We start from the raw sequence: 20,542 nt of genomic DNA, 5'->3' as shown, positions 1-20,542 counted from the left end.
GCAGTCTCCGAGATAATCCTTCTGTAACGCAAACATTGGCTAAACGGGACGCTATCAACAGTTCTCTTAGGATGAAAGCTTGTGGCAAGCAGCAGGATATTTCTATCTGTCTTCTTGGTGTAGATTCTTGTCTCAAGAGTGTTGTTACTGGCATATATCTCCACATCCAGAAAGTGGATGGCAGTATCACTTGTCTCTGTGGTGAATTTAATACGAGGATGAATCGAGTTCATCATTTCGTAAAAGTTTTGCAATTCTTCTTCCGGGCCGGACCAGATTCCAAAAATATCATCAATGTATCTCAAATACAGTGGCAGATGCCTCATCCATCTTGGTGAACTGAGCATATTTTCATGTTCAAGGTAGTACATGTAGGTGTTGGCATAGCATGGTGCCATTGCTGCCCCCATGCTAGTACCGGATATCTGAAGGAAGAAACGATCTTGGAATTTAAAAAAATTGTTCGTAAGCACTAATTTTAATAAAGTTAGTACAAACAGTCTGTCTCCTTGACATTGCTCTGATTGAAGTAGGAGCCATTCAGTTGCTTCAAGACCTGCTTTGTGTGTGATGTTAGTATAGAGAGATGTCACGTCCATGGTGAACATCACATCTCTTCCTTTGACGAATTGCACATTTTTTAGTTTGTGTAAAAAGTGCATAGTGTCTTTTACGTAAGTCTTAGATTCCTGTATGAGAGGTTGCAGAATTTTGTCCAAGTATTGGGCCAATGGTTCAAGGAGACTTGCAGTGGCAGCTATAATGGGACGTCCAGGTGGATTTGCCAGTCTCTTGTGTATCTTAGGAAGTATATAAATAACTGGCATGATGGGATGTTTGTTTTCAAGAAACAGACGTGTCTTTTCTGAGATGACATCATTGGCTTCCGCCTCATCCAGTTTCCCCTTGATAAGGGATCTTACTGCTTCAGTAGGATTCAGGGGTACTTCCATATATGTTTCTTGGTCATCCAGTTGGCATTCAATTTCATTGATGTAGTCCTGTTTATTCATAAGAACTAATGCACCTCCCTTATCCGCTGGTTTGAAAATGATGGTTTGATTATCAAGGAGAGGTCAAAGGACCCTCATGGTTGGTGATTTTGGCAAAACTGCCTGCCTCGATTTGTGGACCCTTGTCAAGATGCCTTCTGGGACCACGTGCTCACAGTCCAGGGATCGGATCATGCAGTCCTGTCGAGGGATCACATCTCATACAAAGGGACCCCCTTTTTCTCATTGTCCGATCCCTGTCCGATGGCCGCGTCTTCTCTTCAACGAAGTGGCATCAATCTTGAGGGTCCCTATTCGGGCTCCTCAAAGAAATATTGAGGCTTAGTACCACAAATGAAATACACCAATCATGGGCTGAAAAGATACAAGTATCTTTTATTACTGTACAGTTTACAAATCAAAACAGATAGCTATCTGGCTCCCAACACCTCACAGTGTGTACCAGAAGACACAGAGAGGAGTGAGAGTGCTGGACATCTAAACACAGACATATTTATACTATTTTAGCAATATTGTCCTCCCTCTCTCCAAGTTAATAATTGCAGGCTAGAGTTTGTGCATAGTTCACATGACTGGTTTTCCAATATTATACAATATTAACAAGTTTGCATGTCCATGAACATTCAATGAGGCTGTAGGTTCTCAGATCCTCGGTAAGCCTTATTCCAAGAGTCACTACAATGCAGTACAGCTAAAGCATACAATCGAAGTTTACTCTTCATTGTTTTGGTGATTATACGAGGATGAGACTTGTGAGCGCAGACAACACTTGAATGACAGTTTGTATGAAGCACAAGGCTTCTTTACATAGGTTAAACAGTTGGCTCTAAGTCAACCTAAACATTAACGAAACGCAAAGGTCGTTTGGCTCGACTGCAAGCCGAAAAACACAGTCCACCATTTTAGAACATGGAACATGAGTTGAAATCAAAATGGTGGATGAGTCTTAGAATGTTACAAAGTTAACCCAAAATCGAAGCTTTGCAAACATGGTTTTCTGCGTAACGTGAATGGGCTTAGGCCAATATTCATAATAAGGAGGCACTATATGATTTCTTTTTAACAGTACGATGGTCCATTACCTTGAAACCAGACCCTATTTTAATTAAAGTTAATAGTCCAGCATAAGGACGCCCCTTTGTCCCCCTCAAGGCTGGATTTACATATACTTCATAACTCTCACACAGTGGTTTTGTTGTAATCCATGTCTCCTGAAGGCAGACAATTTCATACTCATCCAGGAATTTGTCTTCTCCTGAGTATAGATGTTGGAAGCCACATATGTTCCATGAGGCACAAATAACTCCCTTCCCTATGCTGGTCTTCTCATTCTACTTTGTTTTATTGGCAGCTAAGGCTCCTGCCATTCAAGCCTAATCTTGAGTGTGTTCACCCACTGGGATTCTTGATTTTAATAGCTTTATTTGCTTTCTCGAGTTGTAGACAGTGAATTCATGTACACCCTGGTGCTAGACCCCAATTGACTTTCTCTTTTCTTCTCTACAGAGTTTATTCATCTGCCAGCCCCATTCTGGATATTATTCCTTTCTTTTTTCCTCTCGCCAATGCGTCGGTCACTAGGATTTAACTCCCTATTCGATGGGCTCCGTGGGGACTTATAGTTCCAAGATTTATCCTTATTGCCATTTTTAGCAATACTCTCATCATAGTCCGATATCTCATAGCCCAATCAATCCAGCTCCTTCCTCACAATTAACAGTCTATTTTTAACTCCAACCGATGCCAAGTGTAGTATTACTGCATCTGTCCTATGTTCACTTTCAAATTCCAGCATTCTGATGTCATTTGAAGATAGGTTTCTTAATTTTGTGGTTTTCCTTAGTAAGCTTACCACTTTTTCTCTGTTCAAAATCATTCGTTTTGAGTGATTTACGGAGCTTACTAGATGGACTTTTCGGCCTTCAGCTTCTTTCTTGGGGACTACTTTATAGGACCTCTGTGGTTCCCTTTGATAATTTCTTCTCTTATATCTTTGATCTTCTGTTTCCATTGTCATACCTTCCTCGTGATTAACCTTAGTAGGGACCTTCTCCTACTTCGGACGGGCTTTGATTTAAATTCTCACATATTTGTTTCTTTTTTCTTTCATGGTTTGAAAGTCGGCCGTCTTACTGTCTTTCTCTTTCATTCTTTCACTTATTAACATTAGTTCCTGTTTTCGATCTTCCTTTAATGGTCTGTTATGGTCAGATCATTTCTTTTCTATTTGTGGTTTTGCCAACTCGTCACAGACATTTTCTTCAATGTCTTCCCATTCAACAGAATTTAAATCATTCCATTCCTCCTCTGCCTGATTTTTCTCAATGGCTACCAGCAAATCACTTAGATCGGCTTCTGCTTGTTCTTCGTCGGACTCCTTTCCATCACTCTCATCCAATATTTCTATAGATTTCTCCTGTCGACTAGATAGCAATGATTCATCTCTGATGACAATCTCTCTTCTTGCCTTTTTGCACATTTGTTGAGTTCCAATTTTGGAGGTGTTCTTATATTCCTAAGGAAAGCTCTCGATCCATTGCTCTTTTGATTTTTAGGGACTTTCATGTTTTTTTCTTTCTTCTCCACCTCCTTAGAGACCTTTGTCTCTAAGAATTCTTTTCCCTTCACCACTTTCTTCTGATTCTCAACAATAGGTACACCTGGGGCTGCAGGACCTTGAAAAATTGGAAGTTAATATTCAATCTCTCCGTTTGGGTCTTCAGGCGAATTACCTTTCCTTCCCCTGTCGGACCTGGGCCTGTTGCCCCATTTTGCAGCTGATTCTGGGATGAATCATCCGGTCGCTTGGCTAACAGAGATTGCAGCCTGACTTTCCACTATCACACAGCCAGACTCTTTTGTAGAAAGCTGACTTCCTCAGTTTTTTTTATGACATTGTCTCATCCACTTGCAATCTTCGATAATCGCCTCCATTAATTGTGACTTATCATTTGCTTCCCTACGTGCAATTTCCGATAAACGGCTTTGCCAGATATCGCTACGTTCTGCTGCACTGTGTAACCTTGAATCAATTTTCTCTGTGAAGCTTTCCAGTTTCTGTAATTGATTTCTCATCTTCTCCTTGCTTGTTTGTAGAACTTGCAATGAGGTATTTAGTGGCTCATATAATTTCAGGAAGGGGGATAGTGAAATTGTTAATGCCGCCATCACCATGTTCTGTATATGAGCTACATCAATAACAGTTTCTTTTTTACTGTTGATCACCTGATCCGATTGTATCAAGCACCTTTCAAGTATTCGCTCCTTTATAGGCTGTGCTTTCAGGCCAGACTCCTTCTCATGTCTGCTGTTAGTAGAGTCCAGCAGATTTGAAATTTCCTGATTTCCCTTCAGATCTCAAATGTTTTTAATAACTCACCTCTGCCCTCCCGGGGTTTCAATCTTTTTAACCGTCGGCTGTAAAGTTCTATCACCCAAGGCAGCAATTTTTTCATTTATACAAGACAGGCTCTTTCGTTTCTCTCAGGCAATTCTTCCTGTTAATGCTCTTATGTCTTGAATACAATTCTTTGCTAATGCAGAATTAGAGTGGGTATCGGTATCTAGGACCTTAGTACTTAGATTGGGCTTCCCTTTTAGGTTTTCCAATGGATGAGTAAAGACTTTAGAGAAATTCATACAAAGTTTGGTTCGGTTTTACTTTCAATGGTATGCTCTGGAAATCCTTCAGGGTCGAACCTTTCTTTTTTTGTCTAGGTATCCCCTGATCTGTTCCGTAGAGGCTCCATTATGACTATCTGACTCCTTTCCATACTTATTGGGACTTTTTTCCGTCCATATTTCCTCTTCCTCCATATCCCAATCATCTAGATCCTCCCAGTTGGAGCTCTCATTTCTGTCCGTTAATAGTGGCTTAGGATTCAAATGTAGTTTCCTCAGGCTTTGAGTAGACCCTGGTTTAGCCTCAGCTAATACAGACCCAGTCAGACCAACTTTCATCCGCTCCCCCTGTTGGCCATTTTCACATACAAATCTGGGGTATTGCTTGTCAATAATATCTGGATTGTTAATTAAAGATTCCTTCAAATTAGGGCAAGTACCTTCATTTAAATTAGCATCTGTCATTCCCGCCTGGACCTCTTTGGTGGGTTTATCCAACAAACGACCCTCCTTTTGTGTTTCACTGGAGCTAGTTTCCAGATTTAGGAGAGGTATTGCTTCCAGATTGTTACTTAGCAACCCACATGACTGGACATCATTTGAATGGGATTCTATTTCCTCAGCTAGAGTCAGGTCAATATTATCATTTATTCTTGGTTCCTTCTCAAAATCCATACATAGGTCGGGCCCTGTTACCCCACTAGGTTCCAATAGGTCCATCTGGGGAGAATTCCATACAATCTCCTTGTCTGTCTCAGCCATCGCCCTTCCTTCACATAGTGAGTGATTGTCACTGGATGGGAGCTCGCTTAACAAAGGAGGCACCTCTCTTCTTAAGTCCTTCACCTTATTGGCCTCAGACCCTTGGTGGGTGTCAAATGGCTTTTTTTTTAGCCCTGAAGAAAGTGGTGACAACTCATCGCTATACCACTGAAACCGGTAGGCTTTTTTGTGTGATGTGAGTAGTGAAAATAAGCATCAGGAAGATCCCTACATCAGATCGCCTTTTCGACCCCGACACTGGAAAGGGTTCGTCATCTTCTAACTAATAGGGGAACAGAGCCGCTGTATATAAAAAAACAGACCTCCAAAATCCCCCCCAAGAAATAGGAGTTACCTCTGACGACTGGCCATTTCTGTCAAGGTTGATGTTTAACACTCTACATTTTTAACCAGTTGTAAATTCCAAAAAAAAGCAAATAAAGAATGAAGTGTTTATTTGGAAAACAACACAGAAAATACATTTTAAATTGGGCAGAACTCTGAAGGCAAAAAATCCAGGAATCTAAAACCATGGATTAATTCCCAAAGAGAAGCAATACCAGAATGGATGTCACTCGAATGCAAGTGTGATACAATGTTAGGGAAGATTCGAGGTCTCGATTCCCAATCCAGGTCCTAATTTTGTGGATACCTCTTCTTCGGACAGCCAGTGGCTGTAAACCCATGCCAAGTGTGGCATTTTTCTGTAGCTAGCTCCACAATGCACTTTGGCTCATTTGGACATTCCTCCTCTTCTCCTCCCCCCGCCCATCTCCCTTTTGCCAGTTGTTGATGATAACTGTCAAGACTTAAGATCTCTTTCAAATATGGCAGAGGCAAGGTATTTGGCCTTTGCAGAAGACCTCGTTGAGAATATTCTGGCGAATCCATCTATTCTCAGATCAGAGGGTATACCAGAAGTAGGTAACAGTGGCAACGAATGGAATGAACTAGAAATCCTGAAAAAACAATTGATCCATACAGAACTACACAGCACCATAATGACAGAATACTTACGGGCACATGCAGCACCTATGGGACTAATAATCAGAATTGAACCTGGGATATTTCTTGAGCAGGTTCAATTTCGAAAGGACTGGTCGTACATTTCTAATAAATGCACAAGAACTGGTTAATACTTATTATTAGCACAGCCAAGACGGTCTCAGAAAAAATGATGAAAGAGATCCAAGAAAAACAAGACAGCCTCAAGACAACGACTGCCATTGCCATATACAAAAAGAGGAGGAGTAAAAATGGGTGGTCCCAGATTTTTTGTTTACGGGGGATTGAGCAAAGATAGGGACTACTTACGTGCAAACAAACAGAATGCTCAATAACCCCTCTTTTAGTCCACTATAGAACTGGGTCACTGAACAGGGAGAGGAGTATTGATAGATTCACCAGAATGTCATTGATTTTCACCAGAGCAAAAACAAAGTAAAAAAACACTTTAATCAATTAATTTTCAACACACAGAAAAGTATGATGGATGCTTTCCGCAAGACACAACATACATTTGGAAAAAATTCACAGTTTAAAGAAACACAAATTATAAAAAGTCTAGCAAAATCACGTGTTCTACCAGTGGTGTCTAAAGTTAGTAGAGTGACACTTATGACAGATCACCTTAACACAGGTTTTCTCAATATATTTTTTGTATTGCAATTTCGGGGGAACAAACTATAAATGTACAGCATAAGAAAAAGTACTTGTACTGCAAAAAACGACACAGTTGTTTCAATGTCTACAGGATGTCTACATATGTTTCGGCACAGAAATTACAACAATCCCTGGTGTTCTGCTGTTTTATTTGTGGCCCTCTTCAGGACGATATATTGCTTGTTCAGGTTGACTGAAAGTTCAAAACAAATCCCCAGTTTATGTGCAATTTTTATCGGGTGCTGTAAGAAATGTGAAATGAGTATAGTGACTGATCTGGTGGTTGGATTTCTTAGACTCACTAAAAAATTTCACTGTTAAAAAATATATTTAAAAAAAAATCTTTTTGCAACTTTTATGTTTTAAGGGCTGTTTTGTTGCCCTTTTCCACTCTTTTCACTGACCTTTATGTTCTATCCTAGTTGGATTGAAGAATGATTTCTTTGGCTGGAAAATGGAGGTACACTTCCATTTCGTGAGTTGTGCTATGCAAACGATCTTGTTTCGTACTGCTTGTCAATTTGGCAGAAGTTTTTTGGCCGGCCGTGGTGCCGATGTTGTTATTTTCTCAAGGATAGGTTCACTGTTGGCCATGTCACAGAACCTGTTTATAAGCACAATCGTATTTCAAAATTTGGACCTTTTTACTTCCATAGTCCGTAAAATAGCACACGTCATAAGACGTGTGTACTGACCTTTCATTTATTGGTTGATTAGAGATGGTACCGGGAAATGGGCTTCGGAGCAGGCTATACTCGAGGGTACGGGTACAGACATCCTCTCGGGTCGCAGAAGTTTTGCAGCCTCGGCGCGCAAATGCCAGTAGTCTTGTGCGTTGCCGGGGAGTGTTTTTCTTTTGTTCCCGTGGTGGCCGGTCACGTGATTCTACGTATTTGTGTTTAGTCCGCATTGTGTTTTCTTTTGTATTACGTCAACGTCTTATTGGCGCAGCCATCTTGGAAGGGTGGCAGAGCGTAGAAAAAGGCTTTTTCGTGGGTGCTATTCATGATCATGGTCATGTTTCCAATCGGCAAACGTTCCTCTTTTTCTTTTTTCTATTCTGAGTTTTTGGGAGATATTATCTCCACAAAATACATGTGTTTTCACAGTCTGGACACGTATGGGAAGGGTACCTCCTCAGGTGAACACACTCATGTATTGGTCTCATTTTCTCAGGCCTCATTGATGTCGGTGTGCGAGGGATTCTCAGTGTGAACACCATAGTTGCGATGTTATTATTCCAAAATGATGTGCTATATGGATTCATTGTCTCATCAGTGCTGGTGCAGAGAGTGTTCTCTGTGTGGACGATATCCATGGCAACTACCAAGATTGCATTCCTGTTTGTCCAGTTCTAAAATCGGTCGAATGCAGCACCTCATTATTTAGGTTGTTTCCAACATCTTAGAAGAAAATGCCCCACTCAACTGCTGTATTTAGGCCATTTTTCACTGTGTCCAAATCGAAAATCCATTTCTGCTCGAATTTTCGAAGTGCCAGATCTCTATCTCCTCCTCTTTTTGAAATTTGGACCGTTTGGAAAATAAACCAGAACATTTCGCATGGTTTATGTTTCAGATGTAGATAGTGAGCAACCAAAGGTTTATTTGGCGTTTGGTTTCTGATGTTGGTTCGGTGCTCACCTATGCATGTTTTTATGTGTCTTTTAGTCTTTCCAATATAAAGGAGTTGGCATGGTCACTGGTTGGCATAAACGACCCATTGTGAGATACAGTTAGTGAATGACTTCAGTTGCTACTTTCTTCCTTTTAGATCAATGTTTTTCATGTTTTTTACGGGTCACTGACGTGTACAAGGAAACAAAGACATACCCATATCTTGTTGAAACTTACTACGACAACCTCAATAAATCTGGCCCCCAGAGAGGAAGAAATGGCTACCAAAGGAAACAATACGTGAACTTCTCCAACACAACAAATAGCACCACTAGTAGTGACTCCGATAATAGCACAAACACCAATACATCCCGAGGAGGAAGAAACCGAAGACAACAGTTTTTTATGGGGAGGGCTCAAGGAGGCCGCAACCAACCACATGCCCCACCACGGATGCAAACAAGGAATTGGAACGGGCCAGTGCAGAACTGGTGATACCCATTTTCAATATTTCCTCCCACTTACTTACAGAGGGAGAAACTAAAGTACTTAGTCGAGGTCTAAGTTTTATCCCTGTCAAAAAGCTGAAAATGTATAAAGAGAAATCGAATTGTAAAAATTTGTCCGCACGATTCACCTAAAATACTTCTTTCGCATTCCCCCAACGCATGATAAGTAAAAAGAAAAGAGCACAACAGGTTTAAAATTACCTTCTACCAACATGATCAGTCCAGCTATTGCCGCTTTTGAAAATAAAATAAGTGTAGAAGCGAGAAAATTGCTGTCCACCAAAATCTTCTCGAAAGACAATCTATGTCCAATGGAAAGACAGGCACTGAAAGACCTGCAAAAGAATGACTTGTTCGTAATAAAACCCACGGACAAAGGCGGGGGTAATGTCCTATGGAATGAAAAAGTCCCACCTATCGGACCAAAAATTTTACAGACGGCTACAGGGAGATCCAACACCCCGCTTGAAAGAAGAAATATCAAGTCTGATGCTACATGCACAAGAAGAGGGGTGGATTGACCATGACGAGAAGCTTTTCTTGAGTAAAACCAATCCAACCATTCCAGCTTTTTATTTGTTGCCAAAAGTGCACAAAAACAGTGTAACGCCACCAGTTACATGCAGCAAGGGACGGGGATGGACCAACACACCCCCTCCATAAGAAATCTAAATTTAAATATTCCAAGAAATCCAAAAAATACAAAAAAGAAGAAAACGGTGACATGGCAGATGGACATTGAGAGTCCTACACAACCCAGTATAAATATAGTGGGAGAAACAAATGATACAGCATTGGTGTTGCCAGTATTGATTACTCAGGCTACCCCTCCCTGTGAGAAATCCTTGGTCATAAACCTTTCAAAAATTATACTTACTCAGGAACAACATGCACTGTTGGAAAAAGGAATATCTTTTGTACCTACCTCACAACATGATCCTTTTAAAACTGGGATCGAGGCAGCACAATTGATTCGAAAAATAAGGCTTAACCAATACTTTGGAATGAAGCTGGAATCTGAACCACTGAGACTAGAAGAAAAATGTGCTACAGATCTAAAAAACAAATCAACTTTCTATCCTCCACCAAATGGGATCTCCCCAGAGTCCATTACCTTTGAAAAAGCACTTTTCAAAAGTATTGAAAAACTTGAAAAGGAACAACACCAGGTCTTTAACAACTTCTCAGGGAAAGAAAAAGATGCTTTGAAAACATTGTCAGAGAATGACCAGATTGTAATAAAACCAGCAGACAAGGGGGGTGGGGGGGGGAACATTATACAGGACGTGGAAGATTACAACTTGATGGTTCATAACCTATTGGAAGATCGAACAAGTTACAGACAGTTGGGAAAAGACCCTACTGAGGATATTCAGAGATTGATTGAACCGATCCTGGAGGAAGCCATTGCTGATGGCCATATTAGCCTCAAGGAATATGAGTTCTTATCCCCAAAAATACCAAGAAGACCAGCGTTCTACGCTCTACCGAAAATTCACAAAGGGAAAGTACCTATCCAGGGTAGACTGATAGTATCGGGAATAGGATCAGTTCTGGAACCATTATCAGAATTTGTGGATTTTTTCTTAAATGCGCTCTTACTTAAAAGACACAACAGTAGCATTACTCCTCCTTAAGAATCGGCACTTTGAATCCAAAACTCATTTCCTGGTAACTATGGATATCAAATCATTATATACACGAATCCCTCAAATGGCCACTTTACAAGTAGTTGATAACATCTTGAGAAACTTGGATCCACCTCTGGAGACCCCAGTAACTTTGATCATGCAACTGGCAGAAATTGCACTCACCAAGAACTATTTTCTTTTTGAACAAACATTCTTTGAACAAATATCGGGCACAGCGATGGGCACGACTTTTGCGCCTAGTCTCGCCAATCTATATGTAGCAGCATTCAAAGAGGAGGTGATCTACCCCGATACAAATCCTTGGAAAGCCCTAATAGAACTCTGGTCACTTTACATTGATGACGTTCTGATGATTTACAGAGGTACTGAATTCAAACTTGGGAACTTCATGCTTTGGCTCAATGAACAGAACAGATACCTGAAGTTCACGGAAACACACAGTGAATCCAAGATACATTTTTGGGATTTACAACTTGAGGTACGCAACAACAACATAGCGACTCTAGTCTTTAATAAACCTTTTGACAGGAATTCCCTGCTAACATTTACAAGCTTCCATCCAGCAAGTCTGAAGAACAACTTGCTGTTTGGCCAATTCCTAAGATACAGAAGAAATTGTTCCAACGTTATAGACTTTGAAAGACAATCAGAACAGCTGGCTAAAAAACTTCAGGCTAGGGGATACCCGAAGAGAACTATAAAACAAGCGGGAAAAAGAGCACGCAACATACCACGTGATACCACACTGGAACAACATGCCAAAAATAGAGAGTCTGAGGACAGAATTACTGCAGTCTTTACTTTTTCGCCTTTAACCAACAAACTCAAACAAGAAATTTTGAGACTGTGGCCTATCTTAAATGTAGGGGAATCAAATTTGGCTACTCCTCGCTTTGCCATGAAAAGGAATAAGAACCTGAGAGACTCCCTTGTAAAAACATACAGAGAAAAAGGTTTGCATGCTGAAACACTCTGGAACCAAGAAAGACCAACAGGACACACTCCATGTGGGTCATGTAGTGCCTGCCCCGGGACTTCTAGAATGAAAACCATACATATTGGCTGGCGCTACCATTGGACACAAAAAGATATTACAAATTGTAATTCCAGAAATGTTATCTACCTGATTACGTGTCCGTGTGCCTTGAGATATGTGGGTATGACTACCCGTCCCATTAGAATAAGATTGGCCGAACATCGCTCCTATATACGTACTAAGAAGATAACGGCACCTATGGTAGAACACTACTTAAAGAAAAAACACAGCCCCACAGACATGAAATGGACAATTCTAGAAAAAGTCAAGATACCCACAAGAGGAGGAAACATCCAGAACTTGCTATTCAGACATGAATAGCTGTGGATATACAGACTTAGGACAGACGTGGAAGGCCTAAATGAATCTATGTGCTGGCAAATGCTGGCAACTCTCCAATCACCATTTTCTCGCATGCATAGATGTCTTGTTATTGTATCACAAATGTTTCAATGCATCTCTGGGCTTATGTGTATTAGTAAATAGCAGGTGGCCTACTTTTTTGAAAACTACTTGAAAAATACTGGATAAGGTTGTATGCCTCTCTCCCATTAACCATATCTGTCTTTTTCAAACAAAAAAAACTAACGCTATGGTTTATAATGTTTTCTACGCTCTGGCGTTATGTTGTAAATGTTTTAATGCGTTTCTGGGTATAGATAATTAGCATGAGGTCTATTTGTTTGAAAATAACTGGGCAACGGTGTGTGTTTTTCCAACTAACACACTCCATCTTTCATAAAAAACAAGAATCACCGTTATGGCTCACGAGGTGCCGTTTTATCTGTGCACACTACGGGATGCCAGAATCATAAAACTTGTGTATAATACAACATAGAACATAGATACTTTATAGAATCTATAAATGTCCTACATAATGGTGGCAGTAGATCAGTTTGTTCATCCCGCGAGACACTTACGTCGTTTTCAAATGTTTTTTTTCAAATGTTTTTTCAAACCCTTTCTTTATAAATTGTGATCCGTAGAAACAGAGGGATCGGGGTTGAAATACTAGAACACAGCTTTCTACTACACCGATATAGCAACAGGTGGGTGTTGATGTTTGATGTGTGACACAATGACTCTGTCACTATTGTCGCGTGGTTGTGCACATTTGCACTTAATCATCTCCATTAGCTGCATGAGTCTGACCACTCTAAGATGACCGCAACCTCAATACGACTCATAGAACGGTACTTGCAGTTTGAACGCGGACCGTGCAATACTGATTGCGGATCACCAGCTTTTGGGAGGTAAGTGAGACTTACCCGCCATGATGGGCTCACCTCAACATTTCCTTCTCCCTCCCTATTTACAGATACATACGCTCTCTGATTTTGGTTTGATGCGCTAATCTGAGGCTTTTCCATTCTTCTTTTCTTCAATAACAGAGTGACAAAATCCCTTTATGAAACATAGTTTTGTTTTCCTTTTTACAATAAACGGAGCGATCTAAATCCGTCCTTTATGTTGTTTCCAATTCATAGACATCACTACACGCTTTATTATCAGCGTTTTTCTTTAGCATGTTTATCTCAAGCTTTTTTGATGTGATACGAGGGGTATCTCATATGCTATCTGTTGGCCATAGAGCCCCCCTGCACATAGTTCCAGCTGGGCCCAGTGCCACCTTTCGGAGAACTTATGGAGGGTGTTTATTTGAGCTACAATGCACTCCAGCTCACTTTGAGCTGGTCTGTTTAATAATGGAGCTAGTTTTTAATACTTTTTTATTGTCTTAAAAGTATGTTGATATTACACTAGGATGGGTGTTTAGTGTGATATTGGTAGTCCTTCAAGTTTTTATTTGTACGCTTACGAAATAGTTTTTCTGTAGGTGCACAAGTGATCTGTCGGGACTCAGGACAGAACAAGAAAATCCTGCTCGACTCTGACACCCTAATAGATGGGAGTTGCAACAGCTGTATTGGGTGAGATGAAGTTTCCACATCTATCCATCTTTGTGAGATAAATTGTGGGTCATGTTATTAACGACCATTCCCCCTGTGTTTTCTCCCTCCCATACCCCATTTCATAGGGCGACCTCCTATTACTGAATACTCAAGATTCAGTCTACCTACTTGAAGAAATCAGACCGCACATAAAGCAAGTGCGAGTCTATAGCCCTGAAGAAAGTGGTGACAATTCATCGCTATACCACTGAAACCGGTCAGCTTTTTTGTGTGACCTGAGTAGTCAAAATAAGGATCATGAAGATCCCTACATCAGATCGCCTTTTCGACCCTGACACTGGAAAGGGTTCGTCATCTTCTAACTAATAGGGGAAGGGAGCCTCTGTATATAAAAAAGAGACCTCCAAAATCCCCCCCAAGAAATAGGAGTTACCTCTGACGACTGGCCATTTCTGACTAAGTCAAGGTTGAGGTTTAACACTCTACATTTTTAACCAGTTGTAAATTCCAAAAAACGTAAATAAAGAATTAATTGTTTATTTGGAAAACAACGCAGAAAATACATTTTAAACTGGGCAGAACTCTGAAGGCAAAAAATCCAGGAATCTAAAAACCATGGATTGATTCCCAAAGAGAAGCAATACCAGAATGGATGTGACTCGAATTCGAGTGTGATACAATGTTAGGGAAGATTCGAGGTCTCGATTCCCAATCCAGGTTCTAATTTTGTGGATACTGGTGTCAAATGGCTCCACAGATTCAATCAAATTCTGATTTTATACACCTCTCGCTGATTATGTGCAAGCTTCACTTGGAGGGCCATCCATCATGGGATCAAATAAATTCACATCCCCCTACCCCAAAAGCAGTCTTGGGGGATTTTAGTACTGGATTGTTGTTTCTCTACTTCACCTTCAGGCAATTGACCCCCCTCCCGCCTGGTCACCAGTCTCAATCCCCTCGCCATCACTGTATACAGTCTATGCTTGATTAGGGAGGGGCTGAGTTAGTTGAGTTACAGCACACTACAGTAGAGACGGCAGCCGCTGTCTCACCTGATTTCTCATTCTTGCCGCAGTCGGACGGTCCATGCTTTCCGTTCTGAATACTGTTGGGAATTTTTCCAGTAGTTGTTGTTTCCTTCCCGCTCCACCCCGGCTCCCTTCTCTCAGGGGGAGCGTTGTTGTTCAGCTCCTCTCATCCCGGTCAGCGTTGGGCAGCTCCTTGGTCCCGGTCAGCATTGTGCAGCTCCTCTCATCCCGGTCAGCATTGTGCAGCTCCTCTTCTAGTTGGATAAACGCCTCCACCGGTCACGGTCGGAAGTGGTTTCGAGCAATCTTCCTGTGGTGACACAGTGTACTGCAGTGGCTTTGCCTCCAGGGGAGTTAAAGTTGTAGCAGCAGTCAGCAGTCTGCAAGCAGAGTATAATGTCCCAACACCAACAAACACCACTTGCTACCACTTTCTTGAGTATGTGAAGGTAGCATTCAATGTGCACAATAATTTTCATTGCTGCAAAGGAGATCCATGTCATCAATGACACCTTGCTTCCTAACTCTTTGCGTTCCACTTAACAACCCGGTACTTGTGTGGTAAAAAAGCAGGTTCAGCAATGTAAAAAGGCATACACTTACCAGCTACGGGAGTAGCCTACAGAGATGGGAGGGGCTTTCATTGATAGCCACTCAATTATATTCTATGCACTAGGCTGGAAAGTGCCCTAAAAAAATGTGTTTCAAGCAAATAACATGTAGGCAATACAAATAAGCTGCAGGTAAGTATACGTATCTTAGCATTAGACCAAGGTACTGTAAACAGACCTCAGAGCATGCTTTTCATTAGAAACGATATTCACATTTTACTAATGTGCATAGTAACAGCAGAGGCTGACAGCACATTGCAAATTACACATTTCCAGGATTATACGGTAAGAAAGGAACAGCCTTTGATACTTTTGAGGTCAATAAGGCAAGCTCATGGCTGCCGGGGAAAGGCAGTGAATGCACAAGCATTGTATAATTCGGCATATTAGTATATGAAACTGGTATACTAATGGTTTAAAAATGTGCCATGGCGGTTTCAAATTAGCCCTTTGCATATCTTAGCTTGGAAAGAAGTTTGAAGAGGTCCTAGGATGCAACATTAAAATGGTAACTTGTCAATGGATCAAGGCTCTTGCAGTAGATCCATGTATTAATGTCACCATGTAAAAGTCATCAGGTTCTGGTGACATTTTCCTGGCTACCAAATTCTTGCCCCAAATATTCTAGGAGGAGTGTAAATATATATTATTATCTCCAGTCCTAGAATATTTGGGGAAAGTGTTTGATAGCCTGGAGGATGCATCATTAATGCATTTTTTTTTTTAAACTCACCAACCTGGCAACTTTTGTCACAGCGACATTATTACCTGATACCTTTGTAGTGTCTTGCTCAATTATACTCCCATGAGAAACAGATGGAGATGACTGGCGGCAGATGAATAAAGATCTGCTGATCATCTTAAATGTCTGAATGTTTTGGCACTATGATGTGAGAATTGTGGGTTGGACTGTGACATTTCTGAGGTGGTCAACGGTGGTGTGGCAAGGTTTGCAGCACCAAATCATTTCAGTATAATGCATGTCCCACTATAGGGGGATGACACATGGAGAACTAATGTAATGTTGCAATGTGTTTTGATGCTAATTTGTTTGTATGATTATAAAAGCTTTTGTCTCAGGGCATATCTTTGAAGGCCCCTTTCATGCAGTTCTGTTTCGCATTCTGTATGAATCTTGCTTTCCCAGCTGTGACTGGACCCAGAATAAATTACTTTACTTCTTCCTTGGTCAACACTCCTTTTTGGATTACTATTGCATTACCCACAGTACACTTGTATGCCCTTTATTTTAAAATGCCTTTATTTTAAACTGGAAAACAAAGCTAAAAGTTCAAAAACAAAACTGTTCTCGGAAATAGGAGTTGCCAAAGATAACTGTATTGCAATGCTGCACTGGTAATTATCACGGGTCAAACATTTTGCACCTGTGTCTATAATTGTGTTAGAAAATATCATAGACACATGATTAGTTCAAAAAGGGTTTCTTTCTGATCCTAGGACAATCACTCTTCTTTGGAAAACATTTAAATCTCCATTCTTTTGTGGGTAGGAGAGGGCAAATTGCCAGATGAAACGCTAACGGCAGGTTCTTTTTTCAAATACACAATAAGTTAATCTGTACTGATAAAATACTGACCGTATCTGTATTGAACAACGTTACTAATCAGAACATATGAGAATTTTAAGGTACTGCTGTTTTGGGCCAGTTTGATAGCTCCTGGGCAATGCACTTGTCTTGATACAAGGCAGTGCTGAGTAACACTAGTTGGATAACCGGTCCTGCACTAAGAGGCTGGAGTCTGGCATGAATCACAATATACAAAACGAAATTTCTTTTTTTTTATCCTACTATGGATTTAACACGGCTTCCTTAATCTGAGTAGGAATTTGTTAATGTTAATTGGAGCTATGTAAATATGTGCCACAAATATGCAGGAACAGCAGGTGTTCAATAGATGCCAACAGTGTAAATGAACATTTCCCAATGCATTTTTATGAAGAATGTCCCCACAATATATGCCAGTATAAAAAAACACATTTTCACATTGGCCCTGGCTCTGCACCAGTATATACTAGTATTTGTACGTAAAAACATACTCATGTTTGCTCTGTTCATAGTGTCAGTAATGATACTATAAGAAAATAAGTCCACTCTGGCTCTGCAACATATTCCACCATCCCCATGAAAGAATATATTTGTTTTGCTTTGCCTTCAAAAATGCCATGTCTCAATAAGAAATCATGTCCAAACTGGCTTCACCAATGTAGGCCAGTCTAGACACCATGTTTGCTTTATCATAGATGGTCAGTAAAAAAATGCAATGACACAGTAAGAAATTATAGATATACTAACTGCAACAAAATGCCTATCTAGTCAGGTAATAGCTCTTAACATGCTTGCTTTATTATAGATGACCGGTAGAAAATGTCATGCCACAGTAAGAAATGGCTGCACTGGCCACACCAAAATGCCACTCCTGTCATTTAATTACACTTATCATGCTTGCTTTATCATAGATTCCCAGTAAAAAATGTCATGTCACAGTAAGAAACGGCTCGGCTGGAAACTCCAAATTGCCAGTCTAGCCACACAATAACACTTATCTGTCTGTGATGGTCCTGCCTGGGACAACAACACACAGAACTATTCCTGCAAGTATGGGAGCAATTGGAGCACTGTGGTTTGCCCCAAAGGGACATGTGAGACATCACCTCCGTAATTCAGTGTACAGTGAAAGGACACAATCAAAAATGGGCAGCTCTCTGGAAAGGGTCAAGGGACAGAACTCCTGATAAAGCCATGACTTTGCTGATCTCGTACTTTACCTGACCTCTGCTTCGACGCATAGGGATCCTTCTGTAAAACCAGATATTATGTTTGCCTGTTATGTTATCATTAGTAATTTTTTTCATTCCTATTAGTGACATTAGTTATCCATTATCCATATTATTCTGCCAGTTGTATGCATTTTGCTAGAGAAATAGGCCCTGTTATATAAAGGGCCTTGTTTAGACATGTTTAGAAATTATGTTATTATGTATGCAATTAGACACATGCATGAATGTGCACTTAGAAGTTCACAATGAGTCCACATTACATAGCACTTGGTTTGAGTGAGTGAATGTTGTAAAGCACTATAGAGCATGTAGCTGGCATTCTGAAGCCATTTCACAGAGAGACACTGAAGCTGTTTGTTCCGCAGAGACATTGTTTTGAGTTACACTGGTACATGGAATGTCAACAGTTTCTTGGCAGGAAGGTCTTAGCTTTGGCCGAGCAGAGCGAATGAGATGGGCTGGCTTATCAGCATTTTGGAGGCCTTGTGTTCGCAAACATCAGACAGACAGAAAGGTGGGAGGCAGTGAGGAGTGATTTGCACACAGAGATAAAGGGATTTCAGTGGAGAGAAAGAGCTGACAATGGAGGGCTGGGAGGATGGTGGTTTCATAACAAAGAGGAGAAGGCCATAGGACATGTATGAGATATGATCTGAAATGTCACGATGACTAGAACACACTGGGCTGGAGAGAGTAGAAGATTGATGTAACAGACCTTTAGGCGCTGTCCGCTTTTAGAAATGCTGGTTTGGCAGAAAAGAGTGAATGCTTGATGTAACCATAGAGATATATGTACGTCATTTGACACTATAATTGTGAAGCATGATTTGATTAGAGTTAGAGGCTTGTGGGATGCATTGACCCACTCCGCTATGGTATGCAGCATCACCTTGCCAGTTGTGGGGAAAGAAACAGCAACAATGGCAGCAACACATTTTTACGTGCCAAAAACCTACAAAAACCGTGTACTTCAGCACACAAAAAGAGGGATGCACAACCTGCCACCCATGGTGCATGTGCGGGGGAGTAGAGCACACCCTGCAGAAAAGGACCAGCAAACAGAGTACAGAGAGAAAAGCAGCACTTTGCAAATGAAACCCAAAAATGTGCCTACCATTGACATTTGTTTTGTACCCAAAAACTCCAAAATGCCTATAATAAGACACTTTTCAACATTCACTATCTTGCCTGGTGCTAAAAGTCATATATCTAATGAAGCATTGTAAACATACAAAGTCCTGATATGAAGAGCAAAACATTCATCAGAAAACTGGATTGTCTGAAAACTGACAGCCATGCCAACATCTGGGTGTAGTACCTTGGGCCGCCTGAATGACCGCTGTCAGAGTTACTATGGAAGCTGTAAAATGACCTAAAACTAAAAGTCTGCTGAATTAGCAAAACTACACAGGATTGTTGCCAAAAAGGAATACAGATTTTAGTTGTGTTTTTGATGCCACAGATTTTAAGCTCAAGAAAGAAATGTATTTGTATGTGATGCAACAAATGTGGGTTTTGCTAAATTTAAAAGTTAATTAGTTTGGCTGAAGCTGCAAAACTGGAATAGCAGGTTTTTCTCACAGAAGGAAGGCCTTCCCTCAGCACAAACACACAGGGAGGTGTTAATTGTGTGGTTTGAACAGAATCTGATCCAAAGGGCAAAGGAACAATGACCATCCTCCACCCAGGACATTGAAGGTGTGAAAGGCCGTAAAACATCTGCAGCACAGGAAACTCCTGGCTGACAGAAGGGAATTCCAAAGGAGGGGGCAACCACATGCTTCAAGGAGTGACAAAGACGGACCAGTTGGTGTTAACAGGATATGTACTGGACATTTTTAGAAGGTGTTTAACTTATTATCAAACGGGGTGCAAAATCTGAAAATGGCAGATTAATTAACCTAAATTTGAGCACTACCTTTGAAAAGTTAATACGACCGTGTAGCTTATTCTGAACAGGAATTGCAATAAATGTGGGTTTATGGGATCTGTATTTCCGCTAGAATTTTGAAACTTTATACACTCATTCCCATGTTAAACCCGCACATTTGTGGAAACTTTCATAAAAATTCAAAAGTGTGTTCATAGCAAAAAGGGCCAAATTCCGTAGAAAGGGGAAACATGATCCCACAGCTACGGGGTTTTGAGGAATAGCTGCTATGTAGAATATGAAATCTGTATATGTGATTTTTATAGAGTTTACACATGTGTAAATATGTATTTTACCAAAATTAGACTTTGGGCCTCATTACACGGATGGCCTTGGGGATTTACCGGTACTGGTAAAAAAACGGTACCGGTAAATCACTACCGCCTT

The sequence above is a fragment of the Ambystoma mexicanum genome, chromosome 10, assembly GCF_040938575.1.
Source record: "Ambystoma mexicanum isolate Mex_15411 chromosome 10, UKY_AmexF1_1, whole genome shotgun sequence".
Classification (NCBI taxonomy): Eukaryota; Metazoa; Chordata; class Amphibia; order Caudata; family Ambystomatidae; genus Ambystoma; species Ambystoma mexicanum.
Note: the sequence above shows the minus strand (reverse complement) of the source record.